Source organism: Pongo abelii, chromosome 12, assembly GCF_028885655.2.
Source record: "Pongo abelii isolate AG06213 chromosome 12, NHGRI_mPonAbe1-v2.0_pri, whole genome shotgun sequence".
Classification (NCBI taxonomy): domain Eukaryota; kingdom Metazoa; phylum Chordata; class Mammalia; order Primates; family Hominidae; genus Pongo; species Pongo abelii.
In genome coordinates this window covers 53356048-53375598 of record NC_071997.2, presented here as the reverse complement: position 1 = coordinate 53375598, position 19551 = coordinate 53356048, and the positions used below count along the sequence as shown (strand labels likewise).

General features: G+C 35.8%; 2 non-coding genes across 2 annotated transcripts; both read left to right on the top strand.

Annotated features, from left to right (window-relative positions):
* Positions 1-8577: 8577 nt before the first annotated feature.
* Positions 8578-8685, top strand: LOC112132126 (U6 spliceosomal RNA). Its single transcript, XR_002913941.1, has one exon. It is a non-coding gene; the product is annotated as a U6 spliceosomal RNA (small nuclear RNA).
* Positions 8686-8759: 74 nt separating this feature from the next.
* Positions 8760-8866, top strand: LOC112132240 (U6 spliceosomal RNA). The gene has a single exon (XR_002914035.1). It is a non-coding gene; the product is annotated as a U6 spliceosomal RNA (small nuclear RNA).
* Positions 8867-19551: the final 10685 nt, after the last annotated feature.

Below are 19551 nucleotides of genomic sequence, written 5' to 3'. Positions count from 1 at the left end.
TTATTTATTATTATTATTATTATTATTATTATACTTTAGGTTTTATGGTACATGTGCACAAGGTGCAGGTAAGTTACATATGTATACATGTGCCATGCTGGTGTGCTGCATCCACTAACTCGTCATCTAGCATTAGGTATATCTCCCAATGCTATCCCTCCCCGCTCCCCCCACCCCACAACAGTCCCTGAAGTGTGATGTTCCCCTTCCTGTGTCCATGTGTTCTCATTGTTCAATTCCCACCTATGAGTGAGAATATGCGGTGTTTGGTTTTTTGTTCTTGCGATAGCTTACTGAGAATGATGATTTCCAATTTCATCCATGTCCCTATAAAGGACATGAACTCATCATTTTTTATGACTGCATAGTATTCCATGGTGTATATGTGCCACATTTTCTTAATCCAGTCTATCATTGTTGGACATTTGGGTTGGTTCCAAGTCTTTGCTATTGTGAATAATGCCGCAATAAACATACGTGTGCATGTGTCTTTATAGCAGCATGATTTATAGTCCTTTGGGTATATACCCAGTAATGGGATGACTGGGTCAAATGGAATTTCTAGTTCTAGATCCCTGAGGAATCGCCACACTGACTTCCACAAGGGTTGAACTAGTTTACAGTCCCACCAACAGTGTAAAAGTGTTCCTATTTCTCCACATCCTCTCCAGCACCTGTTGTTTCCTGACTTCTTAATCATTGCCATTCTAACTGGTGTGAGATGGTATCTCATTGTGGTTTTGATTTGCATTTCTCTGATGGCCAGTGATGGTGAGCATTTTTTCAGGTGTTTTTTGGCTGCATAAATGTCTTCTTTTGAGAAGTGTCTGTTCGTATCCTTTGCCCACTTTTTGATGGGGTTGTTTGTTTTTTTCTTGTAAATTTGTTTGAGTTCATTGTAGATTCTGGATATTAGCCCTTTGTCAGATGAGTAGGTTGCAAAAATTTTCTCCCATTTTGTAGGTTGCCTGTTCACTCTGCTGGTAGTTTCCTTTGCTGTGCAGAAGCTCTTTAGTTTAATTAGATCCCATTTGTCAATTTTGGCTTTTGTTGCCATTGCTTTTGGTGTTTTAGACATGAAGTCCTTGCCCATGCCTATGTCCTGAATGGTAATGCCTAGGTTTTCTTCTAGGGTTTTTATGGTTTTAGGTCTAACATTTAAGTCTTTAATCCATCTTGAATTGATTTTTGTATAAGGTGTAAGGAAGGGATCCAGTTTCAGCTTTCTCCATATGGCTAGCCAGTTTTCCCAGCACCATTTATTAAATAGGGAATCCTTTCCCCATTGCTTGTTTTTCTCAGGTTTGTCAAAGATCAGATAGTTGTAGATATGTGGCATTATTTCTGAGGGCTCTGTTCTGTTCCATTGATCTATATCTCTGTTTTGGTACCAGTACCATGCTGTTTTGGTTACTGTAGCCTTGTAGTATAGTTTGAAGTCAGGTAGTGTGATGCCTCCAGCTTTGTTCTTTTGGCTTAGGATTGACTTGGCAATGCGGGCTCTCTTTTGGTTCCATATGAACTTTAAAGTAGTTTTTTCCAATTCTGTGAAGAAAGTCATTGGTAGCTTGATGGGGATGGCATTGAATCTGTAAATTACCTTGGGAAGGATGGCCATTTTCATGATATTGATTCTTCCTACCTATGAGCATGGAATGTTCTTCCATTTGTTTGTATCCTCTTTTATTTCCTTGAGCAGTGCTTTGTAGTTGTCCTTGAAGAGGTCCTTCACATCCCTTGTAAGTTGGATTCCTAGGTAGTTTATTCTCTTTGAAGCAATTGTGAATGGGAGTTAACTCATGATTTGGCTCTCTGTTTGTCTGTTATTGGTGTATAAGAATGCTTGTGATTTTTGTACATTGATTTTGTATCCTGAGACTTTGCTGAAGTTGCTTATCAGCTTAAGGAGATTTTGGGCTGAGACAATGGGGTTTTCTAGATATACAATCATGTCATCTGCAAACAGGGACAATTTGACTTCCCCTTTTCCTAATTGAATACCCTTGATTTCCTTCTCCTGCCTAATTGCCCTGGCCAGAACTTCCAACACTATGTTGAATAGAAGTGGTGAGAGAGGGCATCCCGGTCTTGTGCCAGTTTTCAAAGGGAATGCTTCCAGTTTTTGCCCATTCAGTATGATATTGGCTGTGGGTTTGTCATAGATAGCTCTTATTATTTTGAGATACGTCCCATCAATACCTAATTTATTGAGAGTTTTTAGCATGAAAGGTTGTTGAATTTTGTCAAAGGCCTTTTCTGCATCTATTGAGATAATCATGTGGTTTTTGTCTTTGGTTCTGTTTATATGCTGGATTACATTTATTGATTTGTGTATATCGAACCAGCCTTGCATCCCAGGGATGAAGCCCACTTGATCATGGTGGATAAGCTTTTTGATGTGCTGCTGGATTCTGTTTGCCAGTATTTTATTGAGGATTTTTGCATCAATGTTCATCAAGGATATTGGTCTAAAATTCTCTTTTTTTGTTGTGTCTGTGCCAGGCTTTGGTATCAGTATGATGCTGGCCTCATAAAATGAGTTAGGGAGGATTCCCTCTTTTTCTATTGATTGGAATAGTTTCAGAAGGAATGGTACCAGTTCCTCCTTGTACCTCCGGTAGAATTCGGCTGTGAACCCATCTGGTCCTGGACTTTTTTTGGTTGGTAAGCTATTGATTATTGCCACAATTTCAGCTCCTGTTATTGGTCTATTCAGAGATTCAACTTCTTCCTGGTTTAGTCTTGGGAGGGTGTATGTGTTGAGGAATTTATCAATTTCTTCTAGATTTTCTAGTTTATTTGCGTAGAGGTGTTTGTAATATTCTCTGATGGTAGTTTGTATTTCTGTGGGATCGGTGCTAAAGATCTTTCATTAGTTATCTAAATATTTTCTAATATGTTTAAGTTTTGATTATATATTTAATCTATTTCAATTTAAAATATATTTTGTAGTGATATATAAAGTAGTAATTTAATTGTATTTACCCCCAAAAATACCAGGCTGACAGTCTTGTCACCATTTCTTTAACCACAAATTTTAAATGTTATCTATTTTATATGGCAAAGTTGACAGAAATATAAATTTAATTATCTATATTTTCATTTTCAATCCTGATTCGTTGATTCACCTATTTATTATGGTACCAAAAGCATACTTTTACATTTATTGTGGTTTTATAATATTTTTTGATCTTTTAAAGTCAGTCTCTATCCATTAGTCTTCTTTTCTTCTAATATTTTCTGACAATTCTCATCCGTTTGTAATTATAAGAAGTCACATAGTAATTTGGGGTAATTTTCTAAAATTACTCTACTTTATAATAAAATATAAGTTCATTTAACAAGGACAAACATCTTTAATATAGTGAGGATTCCCATAGAAAGATATGATTTGTTGCTCCATTTACTAAATTCTTATTTTATATACTTCAATAAAGTGTGGTGATTTGGATAATATATTATGGTTGGACTCATCTTTTACATTTATTTATTACTTTTTTTTGTTTTGATGGATTATCTGGCTATAGGCACAGATGATATTGCTCTGGTTTTATTATTGTCAAGGCTGGGAATAAGTGCTATGCTATCTCCTATGAAAGAATTTTGGCAAGTTCTTTCTGAGTATTTGTGAATTATTTTGAATAGAATATGACATTTTTACCATGAAAATATATGGGCTTGGAACTTTGGGGACTAGAAGATTAGTTACTTGGCAACTTTCTTAATTACTTTCATAATTACTGGCTGCTTCAGGATTTTTATCAAAACAAATTTCTATAGTGCTTAGAAAATCATCCATGTCATCCAGATTTTGAGAAATATTAGCTTAATTATAAAGTACATGTCTAAATAGTTATTAAATTCATCAGTATTTGTTATTATAATTCCTTTTTAGTTATAATTTTGTAGTTTTTTGTGTATTTTCACACACACACCCACCCACCCTTCATTATTTATTTATTTTATTTAATTTTTTTTTTTTAGTCAGGCTCTTTGGTGATGTATGAGCTTCAGTATGTGCTTCTTTTTTCTGCTAAAAATTTGCTATGGGATCTTGGGTTTTGTTTTTGAATAATATTTTTTATTTATAAAATGTATTTATTTCTTTTTTCTTTGTCTTATTTTAAATAGGTTTTATTTTGTCTTTGAATATAATGTCTTGATTCAATATTTCAACATTTATTTTTATTGTCTTTTAGAAGGAAAACTTTTATGCTTATTCTTCTACATACTATTTGGCCAAAGTCTTAGTTATAATAAGTATTGTGAACATTATCAACCTTCTGTAAATCACTGAGACAATTTCAGATTAGATTCAATAATTATTTAGATGTGTTTTTATCTAGTTGAAGTTTTTATTTTTACTTTTACATTTTGATAGAATTGTTCTTACAATGTATTGGGAATTTCTCTGTGAATTGATCCTTAGTAAATTTTTATAAATATCCCATAGCAGGTGATAAGAGGAATTTATTTTCTGTTGTACAATACAAAGTGCTCCTTTCCATTGATGAGGGACTTAGTGGGTTGAAATGTTTCCCAGCCTTTCCACAGCATACACTATCAAGTTGGGCACATATCAAAACAGCAATAATAGCAAAAAAGACTCAAAAAATTTAAATTAAAATAAAAAACCCAGCAAAGTGTTACATTCCCATACATGTTAGCAGTTTGGTTCTCAGCTTGAAAAACTAGGTAAGAGCAGAATCATTTTGTACACTCAATTAATTTGTTTCAAAACGAAGTCTGTCAGTTTGTAAAATCCTTTATGTAAGTCAAAGTAATTAGGTGATTTCTATCACCTTAAAAAGAGAACCATAATGAGAAACAGCCACCATTACACTTTCTTGACTTGGAAGCCAGCTGAGGCATTTGAACCTCTCTTGTCATTTTAGAAACCCCAGTCAAACTGATCACCGTGAACTGAAAATGAACCGATGCCATTATGCTTATTTCATATTAAGCCTGATCAACTTAATTGGCCCATGGGCAAATTTTTCTTTAGAATTTCTTTTTTTCCCTAGCAAACAGTATTCATTTTAAATTAACTCAAGTTCTCAGTATCTCTTTCTTGGATGAATAGAACTACTTCTTAACTGATTTCCCTTGTTCCAGCCACACTTTCCCACAGTTCCCTCTCAACAAAACAACTACAATGAGACTTTTGACCAGAAGATAAACACTTTTTAAAGATACAAGCCTGTCTTTCAGTTTTGAAATTATTACATCTGCCTAAAATGTTTTTTCCTCCTAAGTTCATATGCCTAATTTCTTTATACCTCTGATGTCTTTGCTCAAATCTACCCTTTGCAATGAGACCCACTCTGACCTTTTAATACTACACCCTGCTCCCTGATGCTAGCATTTCCAATATTTTCTGCTTTATGTCATTGCTTTTCTACAGCATATATTACCTTCTAATGTATTATATGTATTCATGATTTATTGACTCGCCCTCCTTGCTTAAATGTAAGCAGCAGGTCAGGGATGTTTATCACTTTTGTTCACTGAGGAATCCCAAGCACTAGACCAGTTTCCTCCACATAGTATGCACTCAACAAATATTAGTTAAGTAATTAAACAATGGTAAGATTTTCAACTCACCTGGAAAAACACATTCTTAAAATGCAACAATAAGAAAAAGAATCAATCAAAACTCACTATCATAACTTAAAAGTCCAAACACGAACATTTAAGCATGTAAAAACTAAGTGTTAAACAAACTTTAGTCTTATGAGACATGATGAAACACGTTATACATTTACGTGCTGTCTCATGAGGGTGATGGCATGAGTCTCAAGCATGCTCCTCAGCCCTATCTGGGATTGAGCTAAGCACAGAGAAGTCCTAATACAGAAGTGCACTCAGTTGTACAGTTTTACACAAGTAGACATTCATGAGCCTGGATTTAAAACAAACGAATATAAACACAGCAGAGCTACACATTTCCTACTCAAGGGAACATTTTCACCTATTCAGGTTTAGACATGGAGACTGCAGGTAAGCTTTTCTTCTGAGGTCTTCACAAAACCAAATTCACTCTGGTACACTGATACACAGATTATGTAACTCCAATGTGTTAAAATATGGCAAATGATGTATTTGAGAGTGTTATTCTAAAATTACAGACTGCCAAAAATATTAAAAAGAAATGTGACTCAAATAATTACAAGACAGTTTTTTAATTGCCTGAAATAATAACAGACTTATATAATGATCTTTGCTGTCACGACAATAAGATGGGAGTTTTAAGAACACCTTCCATATCCATATCCTCAAAAGTTGGTTGTAAATTCAAGCAGTCATGCTTAACACTGTAACTGGTGCATTTGTACTTGTGGCTTATTGGCCAAAAGTATAGACATCAACAATGTCCTTCCCTTACCCTTCAGATCTTTCTTTTGCTTTGACAAACATCCAATGGCCAGTATCTACATCTAGCTGCCTGGAGTCTTTTTTTCTAGATCCTAGGAAGGCCCTTTGCCTACAGGGGCAGATCACACCCAATGGTTCAGGAAGCTAAGTGTCCTAGCTCCCTCATTCTTGGAGTAATTCTGACTCATATGGTGTACATTTCCCAGAGTTTCCCTCACGGGAATAAGCTTTCTATTGGCTTAAAATAATATACCATTTATCTTCTGCCAGTACCTTTCAGGCATCACTTGCCCATTCCCCTTCAGATGTTTCCTGAACCTCTCTCTCTCTCAAAAAAAAAAAAAAGAAGTATTTTCACTCAAATCCTCCAGTTAACCAGCTAGTTAAAGTGCAGCTGGCATAAAACACCACCAGTAGTTGACTATGACATTGAATATTTTATGATTATTTTTCTGTGCAAATTTGACACATTATAATGACATTGTACATATTTTATTCATGTCAATGTGTTCGATATCTTCATTTTGCCCCTCTAGATAGAGTCCCACCCTTTACACCTTGTTCTATCCTGCTCCCGGGACATATTTGCGTGGAGTGCATTGTTCGATAGGCTCCCTTGACCTCTGGCTTCTAAGCTTTCAGTCATGGGAGGAATCTGCAAAATATAAAGAGTGAAAGGAGAATGGAGTCAGGGTAATTATTCCATTGGTGTCTTTCCTTTCTTCCACGTCACTATAGATTGGCTGTATTTCTTTTGCACATGCCACCTTCTTGTCAGGCTGCTCTATCCATGTACCTTATATAATAATTCCCAGTTCTGGTGACCACTCCCTCCCATTCTTCAGACCTACGAGGTGTAATGGCCCCTACTGTTACTAAGCCAAGATACAACACTATCTACTGTTTGTAGAGATGGAGAAACCAAAATTATAATAATAATCCCTTAATTAAATGCTCCATTGGTTACTCAGTTTGAATATGCTTTCACTTCATGACAGGACTCTGACTTTTACAGTAAATAATAAATGTACATGATAAAAAAAAAAACAACAAACTCAAATTAAACGGATGGTACAAAATTCTTATGTTCTTTCCAATTATCATTCCCTAGAGGTAAACATCTTCAACTGTTTCTCTCCAAATAATATATTTTTTTCCGTATGTGTTTTTGGTTAACCAATATCTAGCAATAACTATGGACTCCTTACTTTGAAATACAAAAGTTTAGCTCATCTACATTTCTAATACTTCTCTTCCCCATGCTCCAACAGTCTTGGCAAGTGATATTAGAATGTTCAGATCACCTTCTATCTTTAGGATAGGTAATAAAATGCAACTTCTTTTTCTTAATCCATCAACTTCTACAAAATGTGTCTTCAGTTCCTGCCACAGAAAAAAAAAAAAATCAGTGGCCCCACATTCCCTTACCTTTCTTTATTTTCCTCTCCACTTCCCAATTGTTTGTTGGCTCTAGCATGGATTGAATACTACCAGGTTAAATAATTGACTTTTTTTTTTTTTCCCCCAGAATTCAGACCTCCAATTACTCAAACAACTTTTGGGTTTTCCTGAAATTTCAATGTCTTGTTTACATTTTTCCACTTTAAAAAAAAGATACTATGCCTGTACCATAGCACTAAGTTCATTCAGCTTTCAAATACATAATTTGCTGAAGTGAACACAATTTCACTTTGTGTTTTGTTGTGAATTGCTGTCTACGCCTACTGCACACCTTGTATTCTAAGCTTTCTTTTCATTTCTCTCCTCTCATAATTATACATTTTTTTCTTTTTGATTATATGTTTAGATTATATTTTAATATTCCTAGGACATATTCTTAATTATTTTTCTTGGTCAATAAGTTCATTAAAGGTAAATTTTATGATATCTCGCATGCAGAATATTCTTAATTTTGTCCTTGTGGTTAATTGTTACTCAGTTTAAATACAGAATACTAGTTAAAATAATTTACTTTAAAAACCTTGAAGACAATACATTCATTCTACTGTTTTGACTGAAGTTTTGCTAAAGTGAATATATTGCATTTTCTTTTTGTTCTGGCAGACTTTTTATTTTATGAATGCTTTAGTGTTCTTTTGATTTCTTTTTGATAATCACATACTTTTAATTTCTAAGAATTTTTCTTATTCTCCTATTGCCCCTTTTCATTTATCATTCTACATTTCTTTAAAAATGCAATATGTGTGTTCACTTCAGCCGCACATATACTAAAATTGGAATGATACAGAGAAGATCAACATGACCCCTGCACAAGATGGCATGCACATTCTTGATGCATTCCATTTTCTTAAAAAAGATGCAATATCTTCTTGTGTAGCTGTGAAGAGACTAAGTAGATTATGTTTTAAAAAAACATATCTTTTGTGCTCGCTTTGGCAGCACATATACTAAAATTGGAAGGATACAGAGAAGATTAGCATGGCTCCTGCACAAGGATGACACGCAAATTTGTGAAGCATTCCATATTTAAAATAATAATAATAAAACATATCTTTTAATGTGTGATTTATTCATTTTTTCAAGGTCTGTATTCTACTTCCTTGTCTTGGGCCTTTTCTGTTTTGCTGTTTCTGTTCCTTGCATACCTATTGCTCATTAGATATGAGTTCATAATTGTGAAGGAAGGATTAGATTGATTAAATTCTAGCAGGATTCCTCTTTTCCTATTAAAGTGCTTTCCCAACAGTCTTGTCATGAAAATGAGACTATTGACCTAAATTTATATGTCTACTTGGGCATGTTATACGGATGGTCCCATGTACACTGGTTGGGCATGCCACGTGGAAGGTCCTATGTACACTTGTTGGGTGTGTCATATAGTAGGATTCTCTATATACTGCCCAGGTATATCACATGGAAGAACCTATATTCTCTGATTGGCAATGTCATATGGAAGTTTCTATGTATGCTGATCAGGCATATCATATGGAAGTTTCCAAGTACAATGGTTGGGCATATCATATGTAGATTTTGTTTATCAATATGGGGAAGAAGTAGGTAAGCTATGTTCTATAAAGCCAAAATTGAGGAGAGGTTTATTCTGTTGGATTGAGGCCAAAACCAGAAGTCCTAATCCTTCACAGACATATCATTAAATTTCTTCAAAACAACAGTGGGACTTTCAGCTTCTGGTCTTATATATAAGAAACCTGAAAGTCATCATTTCATCCTAATAACAAATAAAAAGCTGAACAAACTAAAACTGAATACATTGTCTTAGATCCATCAGAGACATGAGGTCATAAGACAAATCCCTGTCCCCCAAATTAGAGAGACCAACAGGAAAATAGAGACAATCAAAACTTGCTAAAGCAGAAACTCTAGTGGAGACTTAAAAATGATGCCCCAACACATGCCTCTTTGGACTTCAAAGCACTTGGGGAATAGCAAATAAAGGAAGGGCTTTCTCTGAAGTTACCCTCCCTGCCTAAAGACTGAATCTTTCAGGAAATATCCAATTGTTGTGATACCCTTCCTTAGATATTTCATTAATCAGAGGAAATCAATGTATATTCCAGGAAGGAAGACTGATGCGGACACCACACTCAGAACCCAGATGAACTTTGTCTCAGGCTACTGTTTGTTCTTTAGGCCCATTCATTTCCCTTAAAAACAATTGATTCTTCTTCTAAAAATTGCCTATATCCCCCACTTTCTTCTGTCTTATGAAGATGATATATAAGCTTCAACCATCTGGTCCTTTGTTGAGTCTCATATTTTATGGGACTGCTGTTCACTGGCACATAGTAAATTTCTATGCCTTTTCTCCTATTAATCTGTCTATTGACAGTTTATTTCAGCCAACTAAATTATCAAAATTTCAGGGGAAAATTTGAGCTTCCCTATACTCATGATCTGAAAATCTGTGGAAACCAGTGCCAGGCAGGAAGTCCTGAACTGTAGTTGACACACAGTTGGAGGCTCAGTATAGACAAGTCTGAGACATAAAAACTCCAGGGGTGCTCAGTCATTTTGGAGTCCCAGTCATTTGGGAGCTCCAGTGATTTTTTGAGTTTTACCTCCTGGAGTTCTACGAGGTTCCTACAGAATAGAGAACCCAGAAATAAAGCCAAATATGTATAGTTAACTGATCTTTGACAAAGCATACAAAAACATAAATTGGGGAATGGGCATTCTATTTAATAAATGGTGCTGGGAAAACTGGCAAGCCTCACGTAGAAGAATGAAATCAGATCCCTATCTCTCACCTTATACAAAAATCAACTCAAGATGGATCAAAGACTTTAATATATGACCCAAAACCAGGAAACTTCTACAAGACAAAGTTGAAAAAACTCCTCTAGACATTGGCCTATGTAAATATTTCATGACTTAGACCCCAAAAGCAAATGCAATGAAAATAAATCTAAATAAATGGGACCTAACTCAACTATAAAGCTTCTGCCCAGCAAAAGGAACAATCAGCAGAGTAAACAGACATCCCACAGAATGGGAGAAACTATTTGCAAGCTACGCATCCAACAAAGGACTAATATCCAAAATCTACAAGGAACTTAGACAAATCAGCAAGAAAAAAACAAATAATCCCATGAAAAAGTAGGCAAAGAACATGAACACACATCTCTCAAAAGAAGCTATGCAAATGGTCAACAATCATATGAAAAAATGATCAACATCATTAATCATCAGGAAAATGCAAATTAAAAGTACAGTGAGATGGCACTTTACTCCTTCAAGAATGGCCATTACTAAAAAGTCAAAAAACAATAGATGTTGGTGTGGATGGGGGGAAAAGCGCATACATGGCTAGCGGGAATATAAATTAGTACAACCTCTATGGAAAACAGTATGAAGATTCTTTGAAGATCTAAATGTAGATTCACCATTTGATCCAGCAATCCCACTACTGGGTATCTACCCTCCCAAAAGGAAATCATTATATTAAAAAGAAATTTGCACATGCATGCTTATAGCAGCACAATTCACATTTGCAAAGATGTGGAACCAATCTAAGTGCCCATTGTCTAATGAATGGATAAACAAAACATTATATACATACACCATGAAATACCACTCAGCGTAAAAGGAACCAAACAATGTATTTTGCAGTATGTGGATGCAGCTGGAGGCCATTGTTCTATGTAAAGTAATACAGGAGTAGAAAACTAAAAATTCTATTTTCTCACTTATAAGTGGGAGCTAAGCTATAAGTATGCAAAGGCATACACAGTGATATAATGAACTTTAGAGACTTGGAAGGGGGAGGGTGAAAGGAAGAGTACAGATAAAAAAATACATATTATATACAATAAACACTATGGCTGATGGGTGCAATGAAATCTCAGAATTTCCCACTATATAATTCATCCATATAACAAGAAACCCCTTGTACCTCAAAGCTATTGAAATAAAAATTAAAGATATGTATGTGTACATATATTATATATATATTTATACACACACACAATAAAAAGATAGAGTCAGAAGATAAACAAAAGAACACCCAACTATATATTGTCTAAAAAAAATCCATTTTAAATATAAAACACACATAGATTAAATGTTAATGGATGAAGAAAATTATACCAAGCTAAAAACATGAATCAAAAAAAAATAGGAGTAGCAATATTAATTTTAGTTAGAGCAGACTTCAGAGCATGGACATTTATCAGGGATAAAAAAGAGCACTACATAATTATAAAGGGGTTAATTTTCCAAGAATATATAATAATTCTTAACATGTATGTGCCTAACAACAGAGTATTAAAATATGTGAAAGAAAACTAATAGATCTGTGAAGATAAATATATAAATACACTATTATAGTTGGAGACTTCAATACACTCCTATTAGAAAAGAACAGATCCAACAGACACAAAATTAATAAAGACACAGTGAAATTCAACACCACCATTCATCAACTGGACATAATGGACATCTACAGACAACTTTATGCAACAATAGGAGAATGCACATTATTCATAGGTTCACAAGGGATATTCACTAACATAGACCACATTCTGGGTCATAAAAAACACCTGAAAAATTTAAAAGAATAGAAATCACACAATGTCTACTCTCAGACCACGGTGGAATTAAACTAGAAATCAATAACAGAAAGATAGCTGGAAAATCCCTAATTCTTTGGAGATTAAACAACACTTCTAAATAATACATGGGTTCTCATTCTTATTAGATTAAGGGTTCACTTGTTACCCAGTTCTGATGATGAGACTTAAAGTTGAGATTCAGAGATAGCTCAGAATAAAGGGCTCTAACATTGCTTCTTTCTTATTTACATTAAATTGGTTAAAACACTGCACTTGATTACAACTTTTTAGTTCTCTTTGTGTATGTAGCACAACTCTTAGCATATAATGAGATTTTGTTATTGCAATCCCTACAACTTCACAATATTACATTGATGTCTTTCTTTTCTGAAATATTAATAAAGGTATCAAATTTTATTTTTCCTATTGAATATGTTTATATATAATTAGACCACAGAAGAAAAAATACTGGCATAAGTTCTCATTATTTTTTAATAAATATATATTTAAGTATTTTTATCATTTCAATACACTCAAAATGTTGGCATTTCAAATAGATGTCAGTTTTCAAGTAACATACACTTAACAATTATATTATTTTAAATAATGGTGATTTTTTTTTTTCTAATTGGCTAATGTTTTAATTCAACAAACCTGTAGAAAACATTGTCCTTCTTCAAAGGGCTTCATTCCTAACTAGAAAATATTTTGCCCTAAGGAATGAGAAAACAGCACAGAAAAAAAGTCATAATCTTTCTCAGTAGCTGATATTCAGACAAAAAATGTCCTACATGTTTATATCATTTAGTTTACATCCAAGATTTTGACACTACAATGAAAATTACAATATTGAGAAAGTCAAAAGCATCTACATTTGAATAAAATCAAAGAGAAGGGAGGAATGAAAAAAATAAGCAAACACACTCAGATCCTTAGCTCAGGTTTTTAAACAGCTTCATAGCATCAGTCCCTTCCACTCTAAACAGCAGCAGCAGTGGCAGCAATACAGACATTCAACTATGAAATGAGCATGATTTCCAGATGGCCTTCTTCAATAAGGATAGCATTAAATGACTATTTAAATTTGCCAGGAAGTGAAACATTTCTCAAATAAGAAGCCTATACAATTGAAATTCTGTGCAGCACAGCTAAGGGAAGATTTGAAGCTGATACCTACCTACTGCTACCACCATCAAGCGTTCCAACATTTTTAAAATGAGCAAACTAATGATAATGAAACTAATTTTACCACGTCACCCTGGGAGAGGAAGGTTTTCTATAAACTTTTGCTGTTAACAGCTAGGATATTCTGAAAGTATTTACCATTAAGAGATAAGCACAATGAGAAAGGTAGCTTTTAATATACAGCAGAGAATGTGCAAATAAAACCACTGATATAACAGAATCCCAGTATAATAGCGTTTGCAACAGTCAACTTTATAGTTAAGGTTACAACTCAATTTCATATCCCTGCTTTCCTTGCTCATAAAAACTTGGTGGAAAAGTTCTTCAACATTAAAACTTTTCATACTTGGTCTCCAAGTAAATATGAATGATAAACATGAAGGTTTTTCAATTTTAATAAAAGATTTTTTCTTTCCCTTTCTCCAAGGATAGTTCCTTCACACAAGTACTCCGACAAATAGCATGAACAAGGGGGAATTTAAAATGCATGAATTTCCTAATTAAACTTCAGACATTTATTATGGACCCTTTTCTCTTAAACAACACCTGAAGTTCAGGGAATTTAAAAACTTTCTGACAAAGCACTAGTCCTCTGGGAGGAAAAATACTGTCTAGGCTTTGAAAACCCACTCAATAACCTGAAACTCATTTAGATCTTAACTAGAGAAAATCTGAATGTGGTTATGGAAATTTTGGTGGCCTCAGATTATAGTAATACTCTATTAAAATTACATACAATTACATTTTTGCTAATAGATCTGCCCTGGAATTTTCCCCATTATATTGTGAATATGTTTTTAATTTACTGTATATTATAATTTTATTATAATTTATTTTAAAAATACTATTGATATATAATAGTTGTACAAAACACATGTGATATTTTAATACCTGTATATAATGTGTAATGATCAAAGCAGGGTAATAGGACTATCCATCACCTCCAACATTTATCTTTCCTTTGTATTGGGAACATTGCAATTCTTCTCTTCTAGCTATTTTGAAATATACAATAAATTATTGTTAACTATGAATTCCCTCCTATACTATGGAATACTAGAACTTATTCCTTTCTATCAAACTGTGTTTTTATACCCTTTATCCAACTTTTCTTCCTCTCTCCTTCCCTTCCCATCTCATATTATCATTTGTAATTGATACATAATAATTGTATATATTTTTGGGGCACAGGGTGATATTTTGATGCATAAATACAATGTGATGTTTTAACACATTAAAAAACCTTCCTAGCTGAGGAGAGACTGCCTCTCCCTGGATTAAGCCAATTCTAAGAGATAGTAAAAGACCCAGCAGGAGTATGCCTTTGATAAACAAAATAACCACCAGAGCCATACCTTCTCTACCTGGCCCATCACCCCAAGAGGTAACAGTCCTCTGCCTTAATCATCCCAGGGCCAAGTAGCAGGCAAGTAGGGGCCACCCCTATGGCCCAAAGCCTGCCAGTTATTCAAACTAGCCAATCCTAAATTATTCAACCTTCCCCACCTTGCCTTTCCTGCTGACCCCAACAAATGCAATGGCTGAAACCATCCTCTCACTCCTGTCTTCTGCCCTTTGACCACCCTGGTGTCTTTGCTGTGTGGCCCTGTGTGGCACGTTGTGCCTCCTTGTCTTCTAGGACCTGTGAGTATAATAAACTTCATTTTTTCCTGAGCTTCTCCATTGTCTTCTCTTGTGGCCACACCTCACTGACCATCACATAAAAGAATACAAAACACCCTTCTTCCCAGATGTCACCTAACACTTTATTGGCAAGGATGCATCACTAAGTCTGACCAATAAATCAGACATGTAATATTTGACAATAAGATTTTTTTCCATTCCTTTTCATCTCACAACCTCCTTCAAAATCTTTCTGATATCTCAGGCAAATATCTAGCTCTGTTCCCATCCATAATATCTCTTTTAGAAACTGTGGACACCCCTCAAGACCTTCCCCTTCCTTGAAGGATTGCTTAACCTATCCAGTGGCACTAACCAAGAACCACAGCACACCTACCCAGAGGTGGTAGGAAATGTATGGAAATAGTACCTTGGGGAATAAGGTAGGGAAAGCATTGCTTGGCTTTTGTGGGTAGGAGCTAAAGATGCTTATTAATTATCTGGCAACATTCTGCAATGATACAAAATGAATTACATGGTTCAAAATGTCAGCAGCACCTTGTTGAGAAATAATAGTGTACATGATCTCTCACTTCAAGAAATTGGTCAACTAGGAAATCATTCATATTAGATCTGCCCAGTCCTAGATGTCCTAGCAAACTAGAGCTATAGAAACATATTATGTAATTCACATCAGAAAATGGATACAATTGTTCCAATTCTTGAATAGATCTTGAGAAAATAACCTCTCCCTCCACATGAGTATGGAACCCAGAAATGGTCATTTGAGATTTAAATATTCTGTTTCTAAAGGACTTTGGACATTCATAGATAAAATGAAGTCAGAAATACAAATCCCCACACTCCAGGTCTTTATTATCTAGACTGACAGAGCATAAAAGTGGTGGTGGAGGGGGGGGTGACATGGGGCAGGTGGTATAGGCACTGCAGCAATCTAGAAAAAGATGACTCAATACTATTCAACCACCAAAACCACAGGACAGGTAAAGAGAATGTCCTTTAAGACTACAGACTTTCATATCTGACATTCCCAGGTCCAAGTCCTCTGTTTTGTTGCTTAATATGAATGACATTAGGTACTTGCTTCTAGAGGTTGGGACTTCTAATAGATAAAGTACAAGTAAAAATGTGGAAAGAAAGAACTAAAGACGAGTTTAGAATCTATCTCCTGAGAAAAGCAGCAGCATTAGGAAACAATAATAGGTAATATTTATTGAATGTTTATTCTTCACAAGGTGCTAATACATGTATTCACTTCATCCTTACAACTCTAAGAGGTTTTATGACCCATTTTGGCCACAAAGATTATGAAGGTTAGACAGGTGACATCACTTGAACAAGGTCACAGTTGCTGGTACATGGAAGAGTTAGGGCTTGAACCTAGGGCTTCTTTACTTGAAATCAAAAACTCTTAGACACTACTCTAACCTTCCTTCTCAGAGAGCATCATGAAAGGTGCAGTATTATGGTGGTAAAGACACAAAAGCAACCCCAGGACATCAAGACAGCCTCCTTGGACTTCCACTTTGCTAGGGAGAATAAGCAGCATTTGAAAGGAATGATGCTGCCAAGATTTGCCTAAAAGCTATGCCAGGCAGAAAGCCAGTGGAAAGGTGGCAATCTTATCACTGGCACAGCACAAAGAAGGAGCTTGAACAAAGTCTCTGTGACAGGCATGGAAATGTGCCACTCAGCTCTCCCAAGTGGAAGCATAACTGACAGGAGGCCCCAGCAGCTGCCTTTCTGACTTCACTATTGCGTTCACACCCACGAGCTCTTCCCAGCTAATGCCTAAGAGCTTCAGGAACACCAGTGCAGAGGAGACATGGGACTCCTCTGGCAAGCCACCTTGGCTTGTGGAATTCCAGTTGGCCTGGCTGACACTTACTTAGAACCATGCTGCAGTCTGAGACTTTTTCTGCCCAAGCCTCCTTCCTTCTGTCTCTCCTTCAATGGGATCAGACCTGCATTAAGAATGTGGCTTGAAGGTTCTCTCCACTCTCTTCAGCACCTTCCCATTTCTTCTTCACAGATGTTTTCTCTAATACATTTATTTCATGTTTAAACCCATATTGGTGTCTGCTTCTTCTCGGAGGATACAAACTAACAGTCACAGATTATTCGTGATCCCTAGTAAGAGGGCTTCTTCAATCTCAAAAAACAACAAAAGATGTGATTTCCTTTGCTGTGATGATCAATGGCTATGTCTCCCCGAAAACTTACTAACCTTAGGCATCTGGGGTTACTAAAGCAACTGGAAAATTATGAAAAAGAAAGAAAATGGACATAAGTAAGGTAAGAATCGCAGCATAAATCAAAGGACAATTAAATAATTATATTAATATTTTTATCAGCACAAAGCATAACTGATTCCACAAAAGAGACTTGATGATATGGAAGATCCATTGAAGAGCTCTCTCTAAGAAAGAGAGTCAAAATCCATGAAACAGCATATCGCAAACTGAAGGACAGAGACCCAAGAGTCAACATGTTTAGTGATATGTGATCCAGAAGAAAAGGCCGGAACTAATAAATAACAAAGATAAAATAGAGCAAAATATTCCTGAGCTGAGGAAAGAATTAGTTGTACAGAAGAAAATGTTTCCCAAGCTACAGGATAAATTGATAAAAGGGCAGCCCAATTGCTCTAATCTTTCAGTCTAGTCCTTATCTTTCAAGCAACAGAATCTTTTTACATTTCTGGAGATTTTTCTCTGCTTGATCCTCCTTACATCCTTAAAGTGGGGTTCAGACAGTTTTTGTCAAATATTATATGAGTTATAGGAAAACCAGCATCACAGCTCTGTTGATTCATTCTTTACCCACATTAAGAGGGGCAAACTGATGTTAGCTACCAAAGTGCTCTCTCCTGCCTATCAGCTATCTCAAACACTGTCCTTTCAGCCTGCTGACGGTCTGTTTTACCCATCAGACCTGTTGTGAACTGAACAGAAACACTGCAGTCAGACAACATATGAGCATGAGTTATTATGAGGGTTCTCCCTAGGATTTATATTTATTCTCTACTGATTACCTCTGACCGACAACCCCTACAGTTAGGACTGAAATATGCTTGGAACATTTGCATCAGTTCAGGTTTCGGTCATAAGAGTAGGTGAGGAGATAAAGGGGAGGGAGGAACCAGAGGGACTAGTAAGAGCTCTCTATTTGCTCCTTTTTTTCTTTTTTCTTATTTATGCAACCTAAAGGTACCTACATCACTTCTCTACCAGGCACAATTGATATTTTGTTGTTGTTGTTGTTTTGTTTATGATACAGAACCTCACTCTGTTGCCCAGGCTGGAGTGCAGTGGCATGGTCTTGGCTCACTGCAACCTCTGGCTCCCAGGCTCAAGCAATTCTCCCGCCTCAGCCTCCCGAGTAGCTGGGATTACAGGCACCTGCCACTGCGCCCAGCTAATTTTTGTATTTTTATTAGAGACAGGGTTTCACCATGTTGGCCAGGCTGGTCTCAAACTCCTGACCTCAGGTGATCTGCCCGCCTCGGCCTCCCAAAGTGCTGGGACTACAGGCGTGAGCCACTGCACAATTGATATTTTAAAGAGCTCGCTATACAAAGATTTCACTTCATGTAGCATGCCTTACCTATGAGGGATACAATGGAGTGATTGCTTTGCTTAGCCACTGTTTGTGTGCAATTTAATGAGGTTTTCCTTTCTTCCTTTAAACATATAGAGATGGGATCTTGCTATACTGCCCAGGCTAGTCTTGAACTCCTGGCCTCAAGTGCTCCTCCTACCTCACCCTCAATATATGAGTGTATCAAGCAAGTGTCTTAGTTGCAAACTAATAGAAGCTAGCTGATTAAGCATAAATGAAGTCGAGAAGTTTAAGTTGACATAATTATGGGAAGGGCTAGAGAAACAAGTTTAAGAATAGTCTTCCATTCGTCAACTCTCGCCTCCCGAAAAGACCACTAGAAAAACCTGCAGATCATGGAAAGCTAAACCAATTAAATCTACATAAGCAAAAGATAAGACAAAGGAAAAATACTTATTTCAGAAGAGGGAAATCAGGGCAGATAGTTGTAGGGTATTTCAAACTCAGGCTGAATGATTTTCATGCTATCGTTTCAGGAGTGGAATTTCTTGGAAATGGGTATGGCTCATGATATAATAGCTTTGGATTGGTAGTCACAGTGAGGTGAGAAGGTTCTTGAAGAAGGAAAATATGATATATCTGTACAATGGAAAATTATTCAGTCTTAAAAACATAAGAAATCCTGCTCTGCTGAGGTTATAGGTGCACCAAAATCTCAGAAATCACCACTAAAGAACTCATTCATGTAACCAAA